The 24373-nt window shown below is 43.0% G+C and overlaps 1 pseudogene; it reads right to left on the bottom strand.

Annotated features, from left to right (window-relative positions):
* Positions 1–20284, bottom strand: part of LOC141258597 (uncharacterized) — a 157819-nt pseudogene extending 137535 nt beyond the window's left edge.
* Positions 20285–24373: the final 4089 nt, after the last annotated feature.

Raw genomic sequence — 24373 nt, 5'->3', positions numbered from 1 at the left:
ACCCGGCCGCAGGCCCCGGCGCACGCGGGGAGGCATCCAAAGGAAACAGCACCTCCTCCCCACACGCAGACCCGGGCAGCAGCCAGACGGGCTGGGAACAGGGACCATCTGCTGCTTCCACGGCCTCCAGGCCGCACCGTCCATAATCCAGGTACGTGAGGTACCACCTGGTGAGGCTCCCATCAGGGACAGGAACCAAAAACTGATGCGGAGGAGAGGTACCGCCTTTTTATTCAGTAGGTTCCTGTCCTTGGTGGGCGGATACCCTCTCTCAGGTGGTGCTGTCATGGGAGAAGGGGAAAACAGACTTGATAAACGAGGAGGAGGTGTCGCATTGTATGTTAGAAAAGCGAATATCTGCACAGAGATTGAAGCTTCAGAGACTGGGAGTTCTGTGGAAACTGTTTGGGTAAGAATACAAGGAGAGAACAACGGAAAGGACACCATTGTAGGCATTTACTACAGGCCACCTGGGCAAGCTGAAGATATGGATGAACTCTTTATGTATCAAATGACCAAGTTCTCCAAAAAATATGACGTAGTGGTCATGGGAGATTTCAACTATCCAGACATTTGTTGGGAATCTCTCTCAAGTAAAACTAACAGGTCAAGCAAATTCTTATCCTCTCTTGCTGACAACTTTATCTTCCAAAAGGTAGGGGAGAAAACAAGGGGATCTGCTACTTTGGATCTAATCCTTATAAACAGGGAGGAAATGGTTGAGGAGGTAAAGGTGGCTGGGACCCTAGGAGGCAGCGATCATGCTATTATAGAATTTTGGATAACTAGAGGAGGAAGACATGTGAAGACTCAGACTTCAAGGTTAGATTTTAGAAAGGCAGATTTTAAGAGACTCAGAAAGAGAATAGGAGGGATCCAATGGCTGGATGTCCTTAAGGACAAAAATGTCCAGGAAGGATGGGAAATTTTTAAAAATGAGATTCTCAAAGCACAATCGTTAACAATCCCGAAAAGTAGGAAGAATGGGAAGCATTTAAGGAAACCAGGATGGATGAACACAGAACTTAAACACATGCTAAAAAGAAAGAAAAAAATGTTTATTAAATGGAAAGAGGGAGGCATATCTAAAGAAGATTATAATGCAGTCTGCAGATCCTGCAGGGCACGTATCAGGTTAGCTAAAGCTGACAATGAATTAAGGCTTGCAAGAGATGTCAAAAGCAATAGAAAAGGATTTTGGGGGTATGTCAAAAGTAAAAGAAAAGTCAAAGATGCTATAGGATTTTTACAGGATGAAAATGGAGAAATGGTAAGAGAGGATGTTGAGAAGGCCGAACTTTTTAATTCCTATTTTGCATCTGTTTTCTCTCAGAAAGAAAATGTAACATCAACTGATCTTCACTGTCCTTTTAAAGGAATAGAGGAATCCAAGTTATCTGTAAACAGAAAGATTGTGAGGGAATATTTAGCTAACATAAATGAGTTCAAGTCTCCAGGTCCAGATGAATTACACCCCAGAGTACTGAAGGAGATCGTAGAAGAAATTTTAGAACCACTCTCCATAATCTTTGAAAATTCTTGGAGAACAGGAGAAGTCCCAGAAGACTGGAGAAGAGCAAATGTTGTTCCTATCTTCAAAAAGGGGAAGAAGGTGGACCCAGGGAACTATAGGCCGGTGAGTCTGACTTCTATACCAGGAAAGATCTTTGAACAAATTATTAAACAACATGTATGTAAGTACCTGGATAAGAATGAAGTGATTAACCAGAGTCAGCATGGGTTTGTAACTAACAAGTCATGTCAGACTAACTTAATTTCCTTCTATGACAGAATCACTGACTGGGTGGATCAGGGAAATGCTGTAGATATAGTATATCTTGACTTCAGCAAAGCATTTGACAAAGTATCTCACACCATCCTTATTGAAAAAATGACCAAGTATGCAATGGACCAGGCAACTGTTAGGTGGATTCATAACTGGCTTAGTGATCGGACTCAAAGGGTGGTTGTAAATGGCTTCACATCCAGCTGGATGAATGTCTCAAGTGGGGTACCACAGGGCTCCGTCCTGGGACCTGTATTGTTCAACATCTTTATCAATGATTTAGATGAAGGAATTGAGGGTAAACTGATTAAATTTGCTGATGACACAAAGCTAGGAGGGATAGCTAATACTAGAGAAGAGAGAGAGAGGATTCAAAAAGACCTAAATAAACTGGAGCAGTGGGCAGCAACCAACAGAATGGTTTTTAACAGGGAAAAATGCAAAGTACTACATCTGGGCAATAAAAATGAAAAAAACATATACAGAATGGGAGGAATAGAGCTAAGCAACAGTACATGTGAAAAAGACTTAGGTATACTAATAGATCATAGACTGAACATGAGTCAACAGTGTGATGCAGCAGCAAAAAAGGCAAATACAATTCTGGGATGTATTAACAGAAGCATACAGTCTAGATCACGTGAAGTCATTATCGGTCTTTACTCCTCTTTGGTCAGACCTCATCTGGAATACTGTGTACAGTTTTGGGCACCACATTTTAAAAAAGACATAGACAAACTGGAGCAAGTTCAGAGAAGAGCGACCAGAATGGTGACTGGTCTGCAAACCATGTCCTATGAGGAACGGTTGCAGGATTTGGGAATGTTTAGCTTGCAAAAAAGAAGACTGAGAGGAGACTTAATAGCTGTCTACAAATATGTCAAGGGCTGTCACATTGTAGAAGGATCATCTTTATTCTCATTTGCACAAGGAAAGACTAGAAGCAATGGGATGAAACTAAATGGGAGGAGACACAGATTAGATATTAGAAAAAAATTTTTGACAGTTAGGGTGATTAATGAGTGGAACAGGCTGCCACGAGAGGTGGTGAGTTCCCCTTCAATGGACGTCTTCAAACAGAGGCTGGACAGACATCTGTCTGAGATGATCTAGTGAATCCTGCTTTGAGCAGGGGGTTGGACCAGATGACCCAGGAGGTCCCTTCCAACTCTACCATTCTATGATTCTATGATTCTATGAATCTAGAGCTGTGTGTATATAGTGTAGAGCTGTGTGTATATAGTGTAGAGCTGTGTATATATAGTGTAGAGCTGTGTATATATAGTGTAGAGCTGTGTGTATATAGTGTAGAGCTGTGTGTATATAGTGTAGAGCTGTGTGTATATAGTGTAGAGCTGTGTATATAGTGTAGAGCTGTGTGTATATAGTGTAGAGCTGTGTGTATATAGTGTAGAGCTGTATGTATATAGTGTAGAGCTGTGTGTATATAGTGTAGAGCTGTGTGTATATAGTGTAGAGCTGTGTGTATAGTGTAGAGCTGTGTGTATATAGTGTAGAGCTGTGTGTATATAGTGTAGAGCTGTGTATATAGTGTAGAGCTGTGTATATAGTGTAGAGCTGTGTGTATATAGTGTAGAGCTGTGTGTATATAGTGTAGAGCTGTGTGTATATATATAGTGTAGAGCTGTGTATATAGTGTAGAGCTGTGTGTATATAGTGTAGAGCTGTGTGTATATATATAGTGTAGAGCTGTGTATATAGTGTAGAGCTGTGTGTATATAGTGTAGAGCTGTGTGTATAGTGTAGAGCTGTGTATATAGTGTAGAGCTGTGTGTATATAGTGTAGAGCTGTGTGTATATAGTGTAGAGCTGTATATATAGTGTAGAGCTGTGTGTATATAGTGTGGAGCTGTGTGTATATAGTGTGGAGCTGTGTATAGTGTGGAGCTGTGTGTATATAGTGTGGAGCTGTGTGTATATAGTGTGGAGCTGTGTATAGTGTAGAGCTGTGTATATATAGTGTAGAGCTGTGTATATAGTGTAGAGCTGTGTATATATAGTGTAGAGCTGTGTGTATATAGTGTAGAGCTGTGTATATAGTGTAGAGCTGTGTATATAGTGTAGAGCTGTGTGTATATAGTGTAGAGCTGTGTATATAGTGTAGAGCTGTGTATATATAGTGTAGAGCTGTGTATATATAGTGTAGAGCTGTGTGTATAGTGTAGAGCTGTGTATATAGTGTAGAGCTGTGTATATATAGTGTAGAGCTGTGTATATAGTGTAGAGCTGTGTATATATAGTGTAGAGCTGTGTGTATATAGTGTAGAGCTGTGTATATAGTGTAGAGCTGTGTATATAGTGTAGAGCTGTGTATATATAGTGTAGAGCTGTGTATATAGTGTAGAGCTGTGTATATATAGTGTAGAGCTGTGTGTATATAGTGTAGAGCTGTGTATATATAGTGTAGAGCTGTGTATATAGTGTAGAGCTGTGTATATAGTGTAGAGCTGTGTGTATATAGTGTAGAGCTGTGTATATAGTGTAGAGCTGTGTATATAGTGTAGAGCTGTGTATATATAGTGTAGAGCTGTGTGTATATAGTGTAGAGCTGTGTATATATAGTGTAGAGCTGTGTGTATAGTGTAGAGCTGTGTGTATATAGTGTAGAGCTGTGTATATAGTGTAGAGCTGTGTATATATAGTGTAGAGCTGTGTGTATATAGTGTAGAGCTGTGTGTATATAGTGTAGAGCTGTGTGTATATAGTGTAGAGCTGTGTATATAGTGTAGAGCTGTGTATATATAGTGTAGAGCTGTGTGTATATAGTGTAGAGCTGTGTATATAGTGTAGAGCTGTGTATATAGTGTAGAGCTGTGTATATATAGTGTAGAGCTGTGTATATAGTGTAGAGCTGTGTATATATAGTGTAGAGCTGTGTGTATATAGTGTAGAGCTGTGTATATATAGTGTAGAGCTGTGTATATAGTGTAGAGCTGTGTATATAGTGTAGAGCTGTGTGTATATAGTGTAGAGCTGTGTATATAGTGTAGAGCTGTGTATATAGTGTAGAGCTGTGTGTATATAGTGTGGAGCTGTGTGTATATAGTGTGGAGCTGTGTGTATATAGTGTAGAGCTGTGTGTATATAGTGTAGAGCTGTGTATATAGTGTAGAGCTGTGTGTATATAGTGTAGAGCTGTGTATATAGTGTAGAGCTGTGTGTATATAGTGTAGAGCTGTGTATATAGTGTAGAGCTGTGTGTATATAGTGTAGAGCTGTGTATATAGTGTAGAGCTGTGTATATATAGTGTAGAGCTGTGTGTATATAGTGTAGAGCTGTGTGTATATAGTGTAGAGCTGTGTGTATATAGTGTAGAGCTGTGCAATTAATTTTCCCAAGGGGCCACATGAGAAACTGGCACTGCTTTTGAGGGCCGAACCAGTCGGCTGAACTTAAAGGGGTGGTCCGAAACCAAAGGTGAATTTCATACTAAACATTTATCTAAATAATGTAATTTTCTAATCTCCTTTTTTTATATACTTCAATTGAAAATTCCCTAATATACCCTCTCCAGTCTGACTTCCAGTCTTTTTTTTTTAACCTCCAATGGCATTTTGTTTGGAATACTCACACAGGACGTCATAAGGTGGTAGAAGCTGTGGTCACTTCCGCAGCTTCTGCCCCCTCCATGAAATGAAGTGGCATCAATTATGTCTGTTTCAGAGGTTGGGCTAGTCCCTGCTCTACTGATAATGCATCGGTTATAAATTATGACCTATGGACACTATGAGCTCCCGGCACTATATTCCTTTGAATGAACAGTGACAGTGCACTCCCTTGCTGGCTCTAAAGAGAAGTGATGAGCCAGCAAGAGAGTGCGCTGTCAGTGGAAATTGTAAGGACACCACGCAGCAAGCAGGGACTAACCCAGACTCCGAAACAAAGGTCACTGATGGTGCTTCGTTTAAATGTGAGGAAAGCAGCGTCAGTGATCGCATCCTTTTCCCCTTGATGACGTCCCATGTGAGTATCCCAAAATGCACTGGAATTCTCAACAAAACATCATTGGATGAGAAAAAACAAACAAGAAGTTAGAGTAGAGAGGAAACGGTAGGGAATTTTTAATTGAACTGTACTAGATAAGTGATTGGATTGAATTAAATAGACATTTAGTATGAAATTTACCTTCTGTTTTAGGCCGCCCCTTTAATTCTGCTCAATATTAATTTTATCGCTTTATAAAAAGAAGGTGATTATATGATTACGTTTACACGAGCGATGTCATGATTGTCATCCAGAAAGGCAGACTATTTTTATCATCTGTATTGTGATCCATTTTTATATATCAGAAGTGAATAAAATGTACAAAAACAAATACAGTTTCGTATGATTGTAATCGAAATGTATCTGTAAAAATCAGATGCCATACAGATGATTAATATGTGATTCAATTTTTTTTTTGCAAACTCTGACTTCAATAAGTGAGTGTTATCCGATACACAGAAGAAACTGGTGTGTGCTGTGATCTTTTTCACACGGATATTTGGTCTGTGTTAGGCCACGGCCCCACTATCAGTATTCAGTCAGTATTTTTTCTCAGGAGTGGGTGATAAATGCAGAACTGGTGACTTGTTTCTATTATATCTTCTATTATTCTCTGATTGTTCCTCACCTGGTTTTGGCTCCCACTCCTGAGAAAAAAATTCTGCCAAATACTGATAGTGGGGCCATGGACTTAAACTGTAATCTGAATAGCTCAATTGCAAAGCATTGCTACTAGTCCTGTCCGTGTGAAGTCAGGTTTATTTTATTTTTTTCACGAAAAGCACTAGGACCGAAAATACAGTTGTGTGAACACACCCTGATAATACTTGCTACAATAAAGTTTATCATAGCAAGCATTGGCAATTGATCAATCAATACATAAATTGGGAGCATGTGGAAAAAAAAAGTTGTTTGCCCACCCCTGTTCCACATGCATAGATCCACATCACATGTGGGGCAGGAGGTAACAGGCAGGTGGGGGGGATCTTTATTAAAGTCTATGGCTGTGATAAGTCACAGATCACAGCAGGGAGCATTGTGAGGAGCTTAACACTTACCTCACCTGCACAGGACATAGAACACAGCGCAATAACTCAAAAGCTCAGTGTAAAGGGTGAGGTAAGGGTTAACCCTCACTCAAAGGTGGAGAGGCAGCAGAGTATGTGGGGTGCAGTTTGGGGAGCACATAGAATATCCCAGGTGTGGAGGGGCACTTCACTGTTGGAGTCATTCACTAGGAATGATCAGCACAGTAGACACAATGTCAGCTCCTAGCTGTTATTTTACACGATGGGGCTCAACTTAGATGTCACTTGCCCACTATGTGCAGCAGATGGGTGTAGTAGTCCAAGTTTCCCTCTTCTTGAACACTCCTGACCTGAAGACATTACAGTAGCTCTGCTCTGCAAGCAAGGAACTGAGCATCCCCACATCCACCAATGAGAAGATGGCATCCACAGGGGGGCGGAGCTACAATCAGAATGCTGAGTCTGAGTAAGATAATAGCTCAGGCTTTCTCCTGCGTCTGGCTGACTGTGTCAGCGGGCCACACAGAAGCGGTCAAAGGGCCGGATGTGGCCCGCGGGCCACAGTTTGCCCAGGTCTGGTATATAGCGTAGAGCTGTGTGTATATAGCGTAGAGCTGTGTGTATATAGCGTAGAGCTGTGTGTATATAGCGTAGAGCTGTGTGTATATAGCGTAGAGCTGTGTGTATATAGCGTAGAGCTGTGTGTATATAGCGTAGAGCTGTGTGTATATAGTGTAGAGCTGTGTGTGTATAGTGTAGAGCTGTGTGTGTATAGTGTAGAGCTGTGTATGTATAGTGTGGAGCTGTGTATATAGTGTAGAGCTGTGTATATAGTGTAGAGCTGTGTATATATAGTGTAGAGCTGTGTATATATAGTGTAGAGCTGTGTATATATAGTGTAGAGCTGTGTATATATAGTGTGGAGCTGTGTGTATATAGTGTGGAGCTGTGTGTATATAGTGTGGAGCTGTATATAGTGTAGAGCTGTGTATATACTGTAGAGCTGTGTGTATATAGTGTAGAGCTGTGTATATATAGTGTAGAGCTGTGTATATATAGTGTAGAGCTGTGTATATATAGTGTAGAGCTGTGTATATATAGTGTAGAGCTGTGTATATATAGTGTGGAGCTGTGTGTATATAGTGTGGAGCTGTGTGTATATAGTGTGGAGCTGTGTATATAGTGTAGAGCTGTATATAGTGTAGAGCTGTGTATATACTGTAGAGCTGTGTGCATATAGTGTAGAGCTGTGTGTATATAGTGTAGAGCTGTGTGTATATAGTGTGGAGCTGTGTATATATAGTGTAGAGCTGTGTATATATAGTGTAGAGCTGTGTATATAGTGTAGAGCTGTGTATATATAGTGTAGAGCTGTGTGTATATAGTGTAGAGCTGTGTATATAGTGTAGAGCTGTGTATATAGTGTAGAGCTGTGTGTATATAGTGTAGAGCTGTGTATATAGTGTAGAGCTGTGTATATATAGTGTAGAGCTGTGTATATATAGTGTAGAGCTGTGTGTATAGTGTAGAGCTGTGTATATAGTGTAGAGCTGTGTATATATAGTGTAGAGCTGTGTATATAGTGTAGAGCTGTGTGTATATAGTGTAGAGCTGTGTGTATATAGTGTAGAGCTGTGTATATAGTGTAGAGCTGTGTATATATAGTGTAGAGCTGTGTATATAGTGTAGAGCTGTGTATATATAGTGTAGAGCTGTGTGTATATAGTGTAGAGCTGTGTATATATAGTGTAGAGCTGTGTATATAGTGTAGAGCTGTGTATATAGTGTAGAGCTGTGTGTATATAGTGTAGAGCTGTGTATATAGTGTAGAGCTGTGTATATATAGTGTAGAGCTGTGTGTATATAGTGTAGAGCTGTGTATATATAGTGTAGAGCTGTGTGTATAGTGTAGAGCTGTGTGTATATAGTGTAGAGCTGTGTATATAGTGTAGAGCTGTGTATATAGTGTAGAGCTGTGTGTATATAGTGTAGAGCTGTGTATATAGTGTAGAGCTGTGTATATAGTGTAGAGCTGTGTATATATAGTGTAGAGCTGTGTGTATATAGTGTAGAGCTGTGTATATATAGTGTAGAGCTGTGTGTATAGTGTAGAGCTGTGTGTATATAGTGTAGAGCTGTGTATATAGTGTAGAGCTGTGTATATATAGTGTAGAGCTGTGTGTATATAGTGTAGAGCTGTGTGTATATAGTGTAGAGCTGTGTATATATAGTGTAGAGCTGTGTATATATAGTGTAGAGCTGTGTATATATAGTGTAGAGCTGTGTGTATATAGTGTAGAGCTGTGTGTATATAGTGTAGAGCTGTGTGTATATAGTGTAGAGCTGTGTGTATATAGTGTAGAGCTGTGTGTATAGTGTAGAGCTGTGTGTATATAGTGTAGAGCTGTGTGTATATAGTGTAGAGCTGTGTATATATAGTGTAGAGCTGTGTATATATAGTGTAGAGCTGTGTATATATAGTGTAGAGCTGTGTGTATAGTGTAGAGCTGTGTGTATATAGTGTAGAGCTGTGTGTATATAGTGTAGAGCTGTGTATATATAGTGTAGAGCTGTGTATATATAGTGTAGAGCTGTGTGTATATAGTGTAGTGCTGTGTGTATATAGTGTAGAGCTGTGTGTATATAGTGTAGAGCTGTGTGTATATAGTGTAGAGCTGTGTATATAGTGTAGAGCTGTGTGTATATAGTGTAGAGCTGTGTATATATAGTGTAGAGCTGTGTATATAGTGTAGAGCTGTGTATATATAGTGTAGAGCTGTGTGTATATAGTGTAGAGCTGTGTATATAGTGTAGAGCTGTGTATATAGTGTAGAGCTGTGTATATATAGTGTAGAGCTGTGTATATAGTGTAGAGCTGTGTATATATAGTGTAGAGCTGTGTGTATATAGTGTAGAGCTGTGTATATATAGTGTAGAGCTGTGTATATAGTGTAGAGCTGTGTATATAGTGTAGAGCTGTGTGTATATAGTGTAGAGCTGTGTATATAGTGTAGAGCTGTGTATATAGTGTAGAGCTGTGTGTATATAGTGTGGAGCTGTGTGTATATAGTGTGGAGCTGTGTGTATATAGTGTAGAGCTGTGTGTATATAGTGTAGAGCTGTGTATATAGTGTAGAGCTGTGTGTATATAGTGTAGAGCTGTGTATATAGTGTAGAGCTGTGTGTATATAGTGTAGAGCTGTGTATATAGTGTAGAGCTGTGTGTATATAGTGTAGAGCTGTGTATATAGTGTAGAGCTGTGTATATAGTGTAGAGCTGTGTGTATATAGTGTAGAGCTGTGTGTATATAGTGTAGAGCTGTGTGTATATAGTGTAGAGCTGTGTGTATATAGTGTAGAGCTGTGCAATTAATTTTCCCAAGGGGCCACATGAGAAACTGGCACTGCTTTTGAGGGCCGAACCAGTCGGCTGAACTTAAAGGGGTGGTCCGAAACCAAAGGTGAATTTCATACTAAACATTTATCTAAATAATGTAATTTTCTAATCTCCTTTTTTTATATACTTCAATTGAAAATTCCCTAATATACCCTCTCCAGTCTGACTTCCAGTCTTTTTTTTTTAACCTCCAATGGCATTTTGTTTGGAATACTCACACAGGACGTCATAAGGTGGTAGAAGCTGTGGTCACTTCCGCAGCTTCTGCCCCCTCCATGAAATGAAGTGGCATCAATTATGTCTGTTTCAGAGGTTGGGCTAGTCCCTGCTCTACTGATAATGCATCGGTTATAAATTATGACCTATGGACACTATGAGCTCCCGGCACTATATTCCTTTGAATGAACAGTGACAGTGCACTCCCTTGCTGGCTCTAAAGAGAAGTGATGAGCCAGCAAGAGAGTGCGCTGTCAGTGGAAATTGTAAGGACACCACGCAGCAAGCAGGGACTAACCCAGACTCCGAAACAAAGGTCACTGATGGTGCTTCGTTTAAATGTGAGGAAAGCAGCGTCAGTGATCGCATCCTTTTCCCCTTGATGACGTCCCATGTGAGTATCCCAAAATGCACTGGAATTCTCAACAAAACATCATTGGATGAGAAAAAACAAACAAGAAGTTAGAGTAGAGAGGAAACGGTAGGGAATTTTTAATTGAACTGTACTAGATAAGTGATTGGATTGAATTAAATAGACATTTAGTATGAAATTTACCTTCTGTTTTAGGCCGCCCCTTTAATTCTGCTCAATATTAATTTTATCGCTTTATAAAAAGAAGGTGATTATATGATTACGTTTACACGAGCGATGTCATGATTGTCATCCAGAAAGGCAGACTATTTTTATCATCTGTATTGTGATCCATTTTTATATATCAGAAGTGAATAAAATGTACAAAAACAAATACAGTTTCGTATGATTGTAATCGAAATGTATCTGTAAAAATCAGATGCCATACAGATGATTAATATGTGATTCAATTTTTTTTTTGCAAACTCTGACTTCAATAAGTGAGTGTTATCCGATACACAGAAGAAACTGGTGTGTGCTGTGATCTTTTTCACACGGATATTTGGTCTGTGTTAGGCCACGGCCCCACTATCAGTATTCAGTCAGTATTTTTTCTCAGGAGTGGGTGATAAATGCAGAACTGGTGACTTGTTTCTATTATATCTTCTATTATTCTCTGATTGTTCCTCACCTGGTTTTGGCTCCCACTCCTGAGAAAAAAATTCTGCCAAATACTGATAGTGGGGCCGTGGACTTAAACTGTAATCTGAATAGCTCAATTGCAAAGCATTGCTACTAGTCCTGTCCGTGTGAAGTCAGGTTTATTTTATTTTTTTCACGAAAAGCACTAGGACCGAAAATACAGTTGTGTGAACACACCCTGATAATACTTGCTACAATAAAGTTTATCATAGCAAGCATTGGCAATTGATCAATCAATACATAAATTGGGAGCATGTGGAAAAAAAAAGTTGTTTGCCCACCCCTGTTCCACATGCATAGATCCACATCACATGTGGGGCAGGAGGTAACAGGCAGGTGGGGGGGGATCTTTATTAAAGTCTATGGCTGTGATAAGTCACAGATCACAGCAGGGAGCATTGTGAGGAGCTTAACACTTACCTCACCTGCACAGGACATAGAACACAGCGCAATAACTCAAAAGCTCAGTGTAAAGGGTGAGGTAAGGGTTAACCCTCACTCAAAGGTGGAGAGGCAGCAGAGTATGTGGGGTGCAGTTTGGGGAGCACATAGAATATCCCAGGTGTGGAGGGGCACTTCACTGTTGGAGTCATTCACTAGGAATGATCAGCACAGTAGACACAATGTCAGCTCCTAGCTGTTATTTTACACGATGGGGCTCAACTTAGATGTCACTTGCCCACTATGTGCAGCAGATGGGTGTAGTAGTCCAAGTTTCCCTCTTCTTGAACACTCCTGACCTGAAGACATTACAGTAGCTCTGCTCTGCAAGCAAGGAACTGAGCATCCCCACATCCACCAATGAGAAGATGGCATCCACAGGGGGGCGGAGCTACAATCAGAATGCTGAGTCTGAGTAAGATAATAGCTCAGGCTTTCTCCTGCGTCTGGCTGACTGTGTCAGCGGGCCACACAGAAGCGGTCAAAGGGCCGGATGTGGCCCGCGGGCCACAGTTTGCCCAGGTCTGGTATATAGCGTAGAGCTGTGTGTATATAGCGTAGAGCTGTGTGTATATAGCGTAGAGCTGTGTGTATATAGCGTAGAGCTGTGTGTATATAGCGTAGAGCTGTGTGTATATAGCGTAGAGCTGTGTGTATATAGTGTAGAGCTGTGTGTATATAGTGTAGAGCTGTGTGTGTATAGTGTGGAGCTGTGTATGTATAGTGTGGAGCTGTGTATGTATAGTGTGGAGCTGTGTATATAGTGTAGAGCTGTGTGTATATAGTGTAGAGCTGTGTATATAGTGTAGAGCTGTGTATATATAGTGTAGAGCTGTGTATATATAGTGTAGAGCTGTGTATATATAGTGTAGAGCTGTGTATATATAGTGTGGAGCTGTGTGTATATAGTGTGGAGCTGTGTGTATATAGTGTGGAGCTGTATATAGTGTAGAGCTGTGTATATACTGTAGAGCTGTGTGTATATAGTGTAGAGCTGTGTATATATAGTGTAGAGCTGTGTATATATAGTGTAGAGCTGTGTATATATAGTGTAGAGCTGTGTATATATAGTGTAGAGCTGTGTATATATAGTGTGGAGCTGTGTGTATATAGTGTGGAGCTGTGTGTATATAGTGTGGAGCTGTGTATATAGTGTAGAGCTGTGTATATACTGTAGAGCTGTGTGCATATAGTGTAGAGCTGTGTGTATATAGTGTAGAGCTGTGTGTATATAGTGTGGAGCTGTGTATATATAGTGTAGAGCTGTGTATATAGTGTAGAGCTGTGTGTATATAGTGTAGAGCTGTGTATATATAGTGTAGAGCTGTGTATATATAGTGTGGAGCTGTGTGTATATAGTGTAGAGCTGTGTATATAGTGTAGAGCTGTATATAGTGTAGAGCTGTGTATATAGTGTGGAGCTGTGTATATATAGTGTAGAGCTGTGTATATATAGTGTAGAGCTGTGTATATAGTGTAGAGCTGTATGTATATAGTGTAGAGCTGTGTGTATATAGTGTAGAGCTGTGTGTATATAGTGTAGAGCTGTGTATATAGTGTGGAGCTGTGTGTATATAGTGTAGAGCTGTGTATATAGTGTGGAGCTGTGTGTATATAGTGTAGAGCTGTGTGTATATAGTGTAGAGCTGTGTGTATATAGTGTAGAGCTGTGTGTATATAGTGTAGAGCTGTGTGTATATAGTGTAGAGCTGTGTGTATATAGTGTAGAGCTGTGTATATAGTGTAGAGCTATGTATATATAGTGTAGAGCTGTGTGTATATAGTGTAGAGCTGTGTGTATATAGTGTAGAGCTGTGTGTATATAGTGTAGAGCTGTATATATAGTGTAGAGCTGTGTGTATATAGTGTAGAGCTGTGTGTATATAGTGTAGAGCTGTGTGTATATAGTGTAGAGCTGTGTGTATATAGTGTAGAGCTGTGTGTATATAGTGTAGAGCTGTATATATAGTGTAGAGCTGTGTGTATATAGTGTGGAGCTGTGTGTATATAGTGTGGAGCTATGTATATATAGTGTAGAGCTGTGTGTATATAGCGTAGAGCTGTGTGTATATAGTGTAGAGCTGTGTATACAGTGTAGAGCTGTGTGTATATAGTGTAGAGCTGTGTGTATATAGTGTAGAGCTGTGTATATAGTGTAGAGCTGTGTATATAGTGTAGAGCTGTGTGTATATAGTGTAGAGCTGTGTGTATATAATGTAGAGCTGTGTATATAGTGTAGAGCTGTGTGTATATAGTGTAGAGCTGTATATATAGTGTAGAGCTGTGTGTATATAGTGTGGAGCTGTGTGTATATAGTGTAGAGCTGTGTATATATAGCGTAGAGCTGTGTGTATATAGCGTAGAGCTGTGTGTATATAGTGTAGAGCTGTGTGTATATAGTGTAGAGCTGTGTATATAGTGTAGAGCTGTGTATATAGTGTAGAGCTGTGTGTATACAGTGTAGAGCTGTGTGTATATAGTGTAGAGCTGTGTGTATATAGTGTAGAGCTGTGTGTATATAGTGTAGAGCTGTGTGTATATAGTGTAGAGCTGTGTGTATATAGTGTAGAGCTGTGTGTATATAGTGTAGAGCTGTGTGTATATAGTGTGGAGCTGTGTGTATATAGTGTAGAGCTGTGTGTATATAGTGTAGAGCTGTGTGTATATAGTGTAGAGCTGTGTATATAGTGTAGAGCTGTGTATATAGTGTAGAGCTGTGTGTATACAGTGTAGAGCTGTGTGTATATAGTGTAGAGCTGTGTGTATATAGTGTAGAGCTGTGTATATAGTGTAGAGCTGTGTATATATAGTGTAGAGCTGTGTGTATATAGTGTAGAGCTGTGTGTATATAGTGTAGAGCTGTGTGTATATAGTGTAGAGCTGTGTGTATATAGTGTAGAGCTGTGTGTATATAGTGTGGAGCTGTGTATATAGTGTAGAGCTGTGTGTATATAGTGTAGAGCTGTGTATATAGTGTAGAGCTGTGTGTATATAGTGTAGAGCTGTGTGTATATAGTGTAGAGCTGTGTGTATATAATGTAGAGCTGTGTATATAGTGTAGAGCTGTGTGTATATAGTGTAGAGCTGTGTGTATATAGTGTAGAGCTGTGTATATAGTGTAGAGCTGTGTGTATATAGTGTGGAGCTGTGTATATATAGTGTAGAGCTGTGTATAGTGTGGAGCCCCCGCACTCCTGTGTATTCTCGGGGTCACACTCTCCTCTCTATTACCTGCTTATGAAGAAGTTACCATAGAATCAGGAAAGCTGGAAATGAGACTCCGCCCCCTCATGTGACTGATCACATGGCCATGACATCACCAAAGGTCCTTCAGCTCCCTTAGCCTGGAGTCTGACTCCTCCCCCTCATGTGATTGATCACATGGTCAGGACAGCATTCCTTTCATTAGGTCCCTTGGTTGCATCTAGTTTGGAGGTGATTTTTTGTGGTTCTCATTTTATCAGCTCCTCTCTAGATGGCTCACTACTGAAGTGACTGGATGGGGGGATATTTTGGGGTCCTCATCCCAGAATCTCCCCTCTCGCTGATCACTGGTGAGGTGACTGGATTGGGGGGATATTTTGGGGTCCTCATTCCAGCATCTCCCTCTCGCTGATCACTGGTGAGGTGACTGGATCGGGGGGATATTTTGGGGTCCTCATTCCAGCATCTCCCTCTCGCTGATCACTGGTGAGGTGACTGGATCGGGGGGATATTTTGGGGTCCTCATTCCAGCATCTCCCCTCTCACTGATCAGTGGTGAGGTGACTGGATCGGGGGGATATTTTGGGGTCCTCATTCCAGCATCTCCACTCTCGCTGATCACTGGTGAGGTGACTGGATCAGAGTTGATCTTTTGATGATCTCTCTGCAGCTTCTCCATTCTACACAGTTCAGTTTCTACAGTTTTGTTCCTTAAAAAATCCCCTCCAATGTCCAGGATGGAGCAGATTCCCGGACCCTCACAGCCTGCAATGTAGTGGAATTGTAATGTGCACACATTGTAGATATAGATCAGCTTTAGAATTGTAATGATTTCATGTTTTTATTTTTTAAGTACTTGCTGAAACTGTTATATTTATTACATATTTCCAAAGGGCAAAATTTTATTTTTTTCATGATTAATCAAACTTGCATTTTATTATCGCTTTTTGTAATATAAATAATCACACACAGCGCTGATCGTTCAGTTTTACGCGGGAAATAACATAACAGAGCGCAGCGACAGAGTCCTCATAATTTACCACATTGTATTGGAGTGGATTTTTTGAGGACCTCATTTTAGTAACTCCATTCTAGCTGATTCACTAGTGAGCCGTATATATCGGAGTGGATTTTTAGATGATCTCCATGTAGCTTCTATTCTGTACAGTTCATTGCTGACCTGACTAGAATGGAGTTGCTGGAGCGATGTCCTCATAGGATCAAATCCAATCTAGACGGCTCATGACTGAAACCTCCAGAATGGAGTTAATTCCAGGAGCTCCTCATAGATTCCAATCTAGTGGCATAGGAATTATAAATGGATGGATGTATTGTCACTTTTTGTGACATACATAATTACACACAGCACTGATTGTTCAGTTTTGCCCGAATTTGACTTTTACTGTATTTCCACCAGTCCCAGCCACAGCACCGACATTTCTGAAGAGTCTGTGGAGCTAGACAACATTTATGTGATCATTTTTGCCACTTTTGTGATGTAAATTATGATAATGTCCATATGTTCCACCTGACCATTGGATTGAGGATGATAGGCCAAAGAAAAGTCCAAAATGACATCCAGCAGCTTGCACATGGCTCTCCAGAAGCGAGAAGTGAACTGAACTCCGCTGTCCGAGACAATGTGGAGGGGTAAGCCGTGGAGACGAAAGGTGTGACGGATGAAGTCCTTAGCCAGCACAGACGGAAGACAAGGTAAAGCAATGAAGTGAGCTAAAAAAAGAGAATGGACAGCACCTCCAAAAACATACGTTGATCTAGTGCCTCTCGGAAAAAATATATAAAAAACTGAACATGAGGTTCTTAGTTTAACATTCTGATCAGACTGTATGAAGCCCAGTGCCACGTCACGGCAAACCTCGTAGTGGGTCCTAACATTTCCTGCCTGAAAGGAAGCGGAGCCATGCGCCAACCACCACCGCTGCGACGATGCACCAGCAGGGCGGGCGGCCTGGTGCCTCACAGCACCCGTGCTGCAAGACCGAGTCCCCATGACTCCAGGCCGCGCCGCCCCACGAGCACAAAGCCACAGCAGCAATGGGCGACACACAATGCCTGTTGAATGAGGTTCCCAGCGGCTCCAGAATCCAGATAGGCAGTCTCGAAGAAGCGGGTCTCCCCACTGGTAACCGAAATGGAAAGAGTCAAGGGCGGAGAGGAAGAACTTTTGCCTAGGATGACCTCTCCGAGCGACTCCTAGACACTGGAGTTTCCCGGTCTCACTGGACAGGAGCGGATAAGATGCTCTGTACTGCCACAGTAGAAGCAACTCCCCTCGGCGCGGTGGACCTCCTGACGAGACTTGACCATCTTAACTTGGTCTATTTGGATAGACTCTGGAGAAGACACTGGAGGGGATGCTGGTTGCGAGACTGGCCTTTGGAAGGTTGGTGCGAGGTGCAGAGGTCTTCTCTCACGGGTCGCCTCCTTAGAATGCTCCTGAAAATGGATGCCGATCCGTGTAGCTAATGACACCGGGTCATCCAGAGAGCTAGGTATGTCACGACCGGCTAGCTCATCCTTGATCCGTCCAGAAAGGCCGTCCCAAAAGGTGGACACCAGTGCCTCATTGTTCCAGGCAAGTTCAGATGCGAGGGTGCGGAAACGCACGGCATACTGTCCCACAGAGAGACTCCCTTGGCGGAGTCGGAGAAGAGAGGAGGCAGTCGAAGATTTTCGTCCGGGCTCATCGAACACCTTCAAGGAAAGCCGCAAGGAAGGCCTGGAGGTCGGACCCCAGAGGATCCCTTCTCTCCCACAGAGGGTTAAGCCACGCCAACGCCTCTCCGGTGACGTGAGACATGAGGAATGCCACCTTGACCCGGTCGGAGGTGACCTGGTGTGCCAGGAGCTCACAGTGCAGTGTGCACTGATTTATGAAGCCCCAACATAGGGCAGGGTCACCACCAAAACGTGGAGGCGCAGAATGCCGGGGTCCTAAGCCGGATGCCACAGCACCACTGGGTTGAGGTGCCGCCGGAGCAGGTGCCGCTTGGTTAGAGGCGGACACAGTCGGGGTGAACAGCGCGTCCAGGCATGAGTTGACTGTCCGCAGATAAGACAGGATAGTATCCTGTTGGAATCTCTGGCGAGAGACCTCTTGGTACAGGTCTGAGAGCGAAGGAGCCACCAGATTCAATGGCCTGTGCAAACTGTTATGGATCCGGGTGGTGGAACCTCTGTGCTGTGATACAAGGAGGGACCAGAGGGGCGTAACTAAGTCCCTACCCAGGCCGACCCTGGCCACACGGCAGCTTAGTCGACTCCGTGAACCAAGGAGGGACCGGGAAGGTGAACCAGGTGCCACTCTGGGACTGACCTTGTGTGAGAGCAGGCTACTCCCACGGGACTGATGGCCGAGGCCGACAGACACAGCAGATGAGCACGGCTGGTAGACAGGCAGGTGATGCGGGTAGACAAGCAGGTGGGAACGGCTGATAGGCAGGCGGGCACGGCCGATAGGCAGGCGGGTATGGCTGATAGGCAGGTGGGCACGGCTGATAGGCAGGCGGGCACGGCTGATAGGCAGGCTACTGGAACCTATGGACTGAGGAGAGTATTAGCACACAAACAATCTTGCACAGGCACCTCCATTTTGGAGGTGGTACCTTGTATGAGGGCAGTCCTCCGGCCATTGGCCGGGGACTCTTTAGGACAGAGCGCACAGCCCCTTTAAGAGGGAGGGCACACGCACCCTAAAGTACAGTGCCCGGGGAATTAGTTGCGCGCACCCCGGGCAGACGCAGGAGGGGAGCCGGAGAACGCCGGACCGGGCCCATGGCGTTGATGGGATCGGCGTCTCTGCCCGGCAGGAGGCAGAGACGCCGACGCTACACCATGCAGCGTTTTCCTTCCCCTGCACCAAACGGAGAAACTCCTCATTCTGATGAAGCTTACGGGGTCCAGTAAAGACTCCTTCCTTTATCTTTGCTTTACTCAACCTTGGAAATTTATCAATGAGATACTTGAATGATTTTGCCTTTTTATCCATTGCCTTTACAAAGTTTTTGATTAGGCCCAACTTGATATGCAATGGTAGTAACAAAATCTTATATGGGTGAAAAATGTGACGGTATGTGAGCAGGCAGAGACAGCAGGCCGATGAGCAATCCAACAAACTTTATTGGGACTAGGAGAATATAACACCAAACATAGCTATAGTTCTTTTAGAGTCTTAAAGATGGCCACACAAAAAGTGACAAATATGGGGGCGCCACTCAGTAATCCAACGCCAAGGACAATGCAACAACAGTCTCAGACTAAGTCCTCAAATCCAGCAGGGTGGTAAAACATCACAATCCCACATGGCAACTGATCTCCAATAGTCCATACACAGCACCAATATCTGGCCTCAGCAACAGATCCTAGCCCTTTACACAGCACAGCATCAACTAGCTCCAAACATGTATTTTATTCTCTTTCTCTTGGGATCAGCCCTCTGGTTGGGTAGAGATGCCCATACCCCACCGCCTTAAACATTTACTACAGGTAATTCAAAGAATAAAGAATCTTCTAGAACTCCAGTCTCCAGAAGGTCTGCAAAATTGTGTATTTAAGGGAAACTACATGCAGAGAGGAACAAAGACACACATGCCCCCACTAGATGCAGGACAGAAAATGTTAATATAAGCCTGATTACAGTATGGTCCATAAAAACAGTTTGGGGGGTACACTGTCACAAACAAGTGCTGGATGCAGGACATTTTTACTTCCTGGCTGAAGTGAATGTCAGAGAGGACAGTCTCTTTTATTGTAGTGATATTCTCTTGCACGACTATCCCACTCACACAGAAAGCAGCCGGGACTTTGTGTATCCACCCTGGAGACCAAGTAAGAAGGCAACCACCCTTAAGTCACCACAGAAAGGCCAAAAATGTTGGCCATAGTTCAGGCACCTCCACAGCTGTTTAATGTTGTCATAGGTTTCTTTCATGTGGATGCCATAACCAACTGTAACTGAAGGTAGCGCATTGCCATTATGCAGCAAGATTGCTTTTAGGCTTACTTTGGAAGAATCGGTAAAGAGCCTCCATTCCTCTGGATTATGACTTATCTTCAGAGCTTCCATTATGTAGTGTTGGCGTCCCTGCATGCTTCCCATTCCTCCCTCCACTGGTAGGGACGCTGAGTCACTCACTGCCATGGGACCCGTCCCACACTTCCTCCTCCTCAGAGTCTGTGCACGGCTCGCATATCCCCAGGCACTGTGCTTAAGGCGCACAAGCTCCCAGTTTCTTAAGGGACAGCGCGCTGTCCTAAAGTGTCCCCAGCCAATGGCTGCAAGGCACTTATTATTTAAGACCCCTCCACTTGTTGGGTGGTGCCTAAGCAACGTGTTTAGTCATTTAGTCTGCACGCTTGCTAGTTCTCAGGTCCCCTGTCTGTGAATACCTGCCAGTACCCGCTAGTACCTGCCTGTACCTACCCATACCACTCGCTCTTGCTTGTTCCTGCCTGTCCTTTTCAGCATACCTGCCTGCACCTGCTGTGCCAATCTGTATACCAGCCGTACATGTCTGTATACCAGTGGGACACCCAACATATCAAAAACAACAAGATTGTTGTACGATTTAAAAAAGTCACTTTTATTTGGTAGAAACATTAAAAAATGTATGTATATATAAAGATAGTGGACAAGGTCATACAGGGTAGGAAATACATGAACAGCAATGGCGGCAAAAAATATGTGGGTCCCCCGGGGACAAAGTACAATAATCCCATCAATAGATTCATAAATCATAGAGCAATTAGGATAATATATCCACAGTGTATACAAATGTAAGGCATTTCTGCAAGCTCAAAATCTAAAGATGAAGAAAAAGATGGCCACTGCTCAAAGTAAAAGAGGAAATGGCCAGAGTAGAGAAACAGTTCAAAAAAGAGAACTCACCCATGGGGACTGGGGTAACCACGTAGCCGTGCTGTAGCCCCAACGCGCGTTTCGCGTGGCTTCCTCAGGGGGCAGTGGTTGTGGATGGAGTGGGCAGCAGTTAAATACCCTCCTGGATACCTCGCTGATGAGTGCAGCGCATGCGGAGTGACGGCGTCCCCCCGCACCGCGTCACGTCCGGCCAGTTCCCCGGGGGAACGCGGGCAGCGACGCACAATACTGACGTCACTACCCACAATTCCCGTGTACGGAAGCCCGACGGGATGCGGCCAAGAGAGGACGGCACTGCGCATGCGCGGCTCAGCGGCGGCCATGGCGAATGAGGGCAAAGGAGAGGGCAAAAGTTGCTCCAATACAGAGACGGATAATGAGTGGTCAAGAAACGAGGTGTATGTAAGATAAATATCCCATTCATGTTACAGAAAAGTCGTAATGTCACCATGGGTATATATTGCAAAGTGGATAAGGATGAATATATACTTTTGTAGAAGGAACAAAACCAATACTACCCATATAGGGCACAGTGGTAACTGCGACAACAAATTCAAAATGTACAAAGATGTATAAATTGCCACATTAAAAACACATATATATATTATATGGAGGTCAAATCATTGCACAATTTGTAAATATTCAAAAAATGATCTTATCAAAAAACAGAATACATGGTCATAGCAGTAAATCGACTTCAAGGGATTGTTTGTAACGTTGAGTATTCATAAGTATTGTAAATGCCCTTCCAATATATGTCCAGAAAGCATCATGGATGGTATGGAGGTGTAGATAAATGTGCCTGGATATGGAAAAGTTCTACCAAATATAAGTGACTTTTTTAAATCATACAACAATCTTGTTATTTTTGATATGTTGGGTGTCCCACTCCAATTTTTCTAGGTTCTATATTTGATTAAGGAGTACCCTTTTCATTGATTATTACTATGTACCATGGTGTTCGGTCCAATTGTTTTTCATGTCTGTATACCAACCGTGGGTTTTATGGGTGTTAATATTTGTGTGTAATATTGTGTACAATAAACATTAAAACTAATCTGATACATTTGGTTTATTGTCCTGATTGATAGTAATAGTTTAATTATTGTATACCAGCCGTACCTGCCTGCACCTGCCGTGCCAGTCTATATACCAGCCGTAGCTGCCATGCCAGTCTGTTCACCAGCCGTACCTGCCAGTCTGTATACCAGCCATACCTGCTTGCACGTGCTGTGCCAGCCTGTATACCAGCAGTACCTGCTTGCATCTGCCGTGCCAGTCTGTATAGCAGCCGTACATGCTGTGCCAGTCTTTATAGTAGAAATACCTGTCTGCACCTGCCGTGCCGGTCTGTATACCAGCTGTACCTGTTTACACCTGCCTTGTCTTCCAGTATTCCTGCTGTGCCTGCCTGTACTTGTCAAGTCGATCCATTTTTGGCTGTTCCATCTAGCTGCCCCTTTGGGGATCAGTTGCCATGTGTCCAAGGTCTATCCTGGAGTAGCTCCTGGTGACCATCAGGGGCGCTAGCAAAGAGTTAGGTGTTCGCCTAATCACACCCCTTCAAGCTCTCCTCGGGGCATGGCAAAGTGGTCCAACTACCATAGACGTTACACATTAAACTATAGATGTTGCAGCATGCCACAAGATTGCATTCCATGAAGAAGAATTGGACAAGATCTTTATCACTGTTGTGGAACAAGAAAATCCAAACATCACCCGCTAGGAGATTCAACTGCTGCAGCCGGGAACCTAAGAGCTCAGGATTAAGGCCCCGTCACACTTAGCGACGCTGCAACGATCCCGACAACGATACGACCTGTCAGGGATCGTTGCTGCGTCGCTATGTGGTCGCTGGTGAGCTGTCAAACAGGCAGGCTCACCAACAATCAGGGGAGCAGTGACATCGTGGAAAGAATCTTTCCACGATGTCCTGCTCCTGGTTACCAGCCTGCTGAAGCAGGAGCAGGCTGGTAACCATGATAAACATCGGGTTACTAGGGGCACACGCGCACCTAGTAACCCGTTGTTTATCATGGTTACCACTCTGCTACGGTGAGCGGGAGGTTACCGCTCACTTTAGCAGGCTCGTAACCATGATAAACAACGGGTTACTAGGTGCGCGTGTGCCCCTAGTAACCCGATGTTTATCATGGTTACCAGCCAGATCGTTGGTCCCGCTGGTCACACACAGCGATGTGTGCTGACCAGCGGGAGGGCAACGACCAAAAAATGGTCCAGGACACTTTGCAGCGATAAGCGACCTCACAGCAGGGGCCTGATCGCTGCAAAGTGTCACACATAGCGACATCGCTGGTGAGGTCGCTGTTGTGTCACCAAAATCGTGACTCAGCAGCAATCTCGCTAGCGATCTCGCTATGTGAGACGGGGGCTTATCTCTTAGGAAGATCCAAATCTCTAACAAGATCGTTCAGTTCACTTTGAGTTATAAGGTGCGATTCAGTTGAGATTGCTGACAGAAAATTTCAGTCGTGAGAGGAAGATGCTTCATGACACCAAGCGTACTCTTTTCCCTTACTTGACTCAACTGAAAATATTTTTGGTGCTTTTGGAGCCGGCGTTTCTTCTGTATGTGGTACTGGGCGAATTGCAGATGGAAGGTTTGGATACTGTAACGTCCACTTCTTCCCTGAAACAACTTTCCTAATGTGGAGCACCATGCAGAAATAGCAATTGGTACTGCGATCGGTTGGCTTTCTCCAGATCATTGGGACTGCAAAAGCTTAAATTGCCATTTTCCATGCAACCATTGGGTAAGATGTGATGCACATGTATTGCAGCATATGGGTGGAGCCTAACTCTTGATCTCCTATTCTACAGCCAAATACAGGTTGTAGGCTTTCCTTATCATGGGGTAGTCATGTTTTGCCTTTGTGACGCAAAAGTGACTTCTCCACATATGTAGCAAAAACTATCCGCTTTGTTAATGCAAGAACGAGGCATATCTGAAAAAAACATGTAGAAACATGTCAATATGCTAAAAAAGTAAGCTAAGAAATCCTAAAACTGTATACCTTAAGTAGGTGATGCAGCTGTAATTAGGATGACGTCATCGGAGCTGACTTGGTGTTTTTTTGATTGGTCGACCTAAGAGGACAGAAAACTGAAGGCTCAATGGACTAAATAGACGAGCTACTAAAAATGCAATAATGAGGAGGAAATAATCAAGACAATTTTTCTATAAGCTGCATGAAAAGTGTCATAAGTAATTACAGCCTCCTCTGGATCTTGAAAATTAGAGCCAAACAGCAAATTTAAGCCTAATATTAGTTTTCAGCACCACAAAATTAGTTGGGTTCAACTGTTCTTGTCTCTGAACCA

Source organism: Phyllobates terribilis, unplaced genomic scaffold (assembly GCF_046119375.1).
Source record: "Phyllobates terribilis strain yellow unplaced genomic scaffold, ASM4611937v1 Scaffold_3__8_contigs__length_932513732, whole genome shotgun sequence".
Classification (NCBI taxonomy): Eukaryota; Metazoa; Chordata; class Amphibia; order Anura; family Dendrobatidae; genus Phyllobates; species Phyllobates terribilis.
The sequence above is the reverse complement of the archived record's forward strand: the minus strand, read 5'-3'. Positions and strand labels throughout refer to the sequence as shown.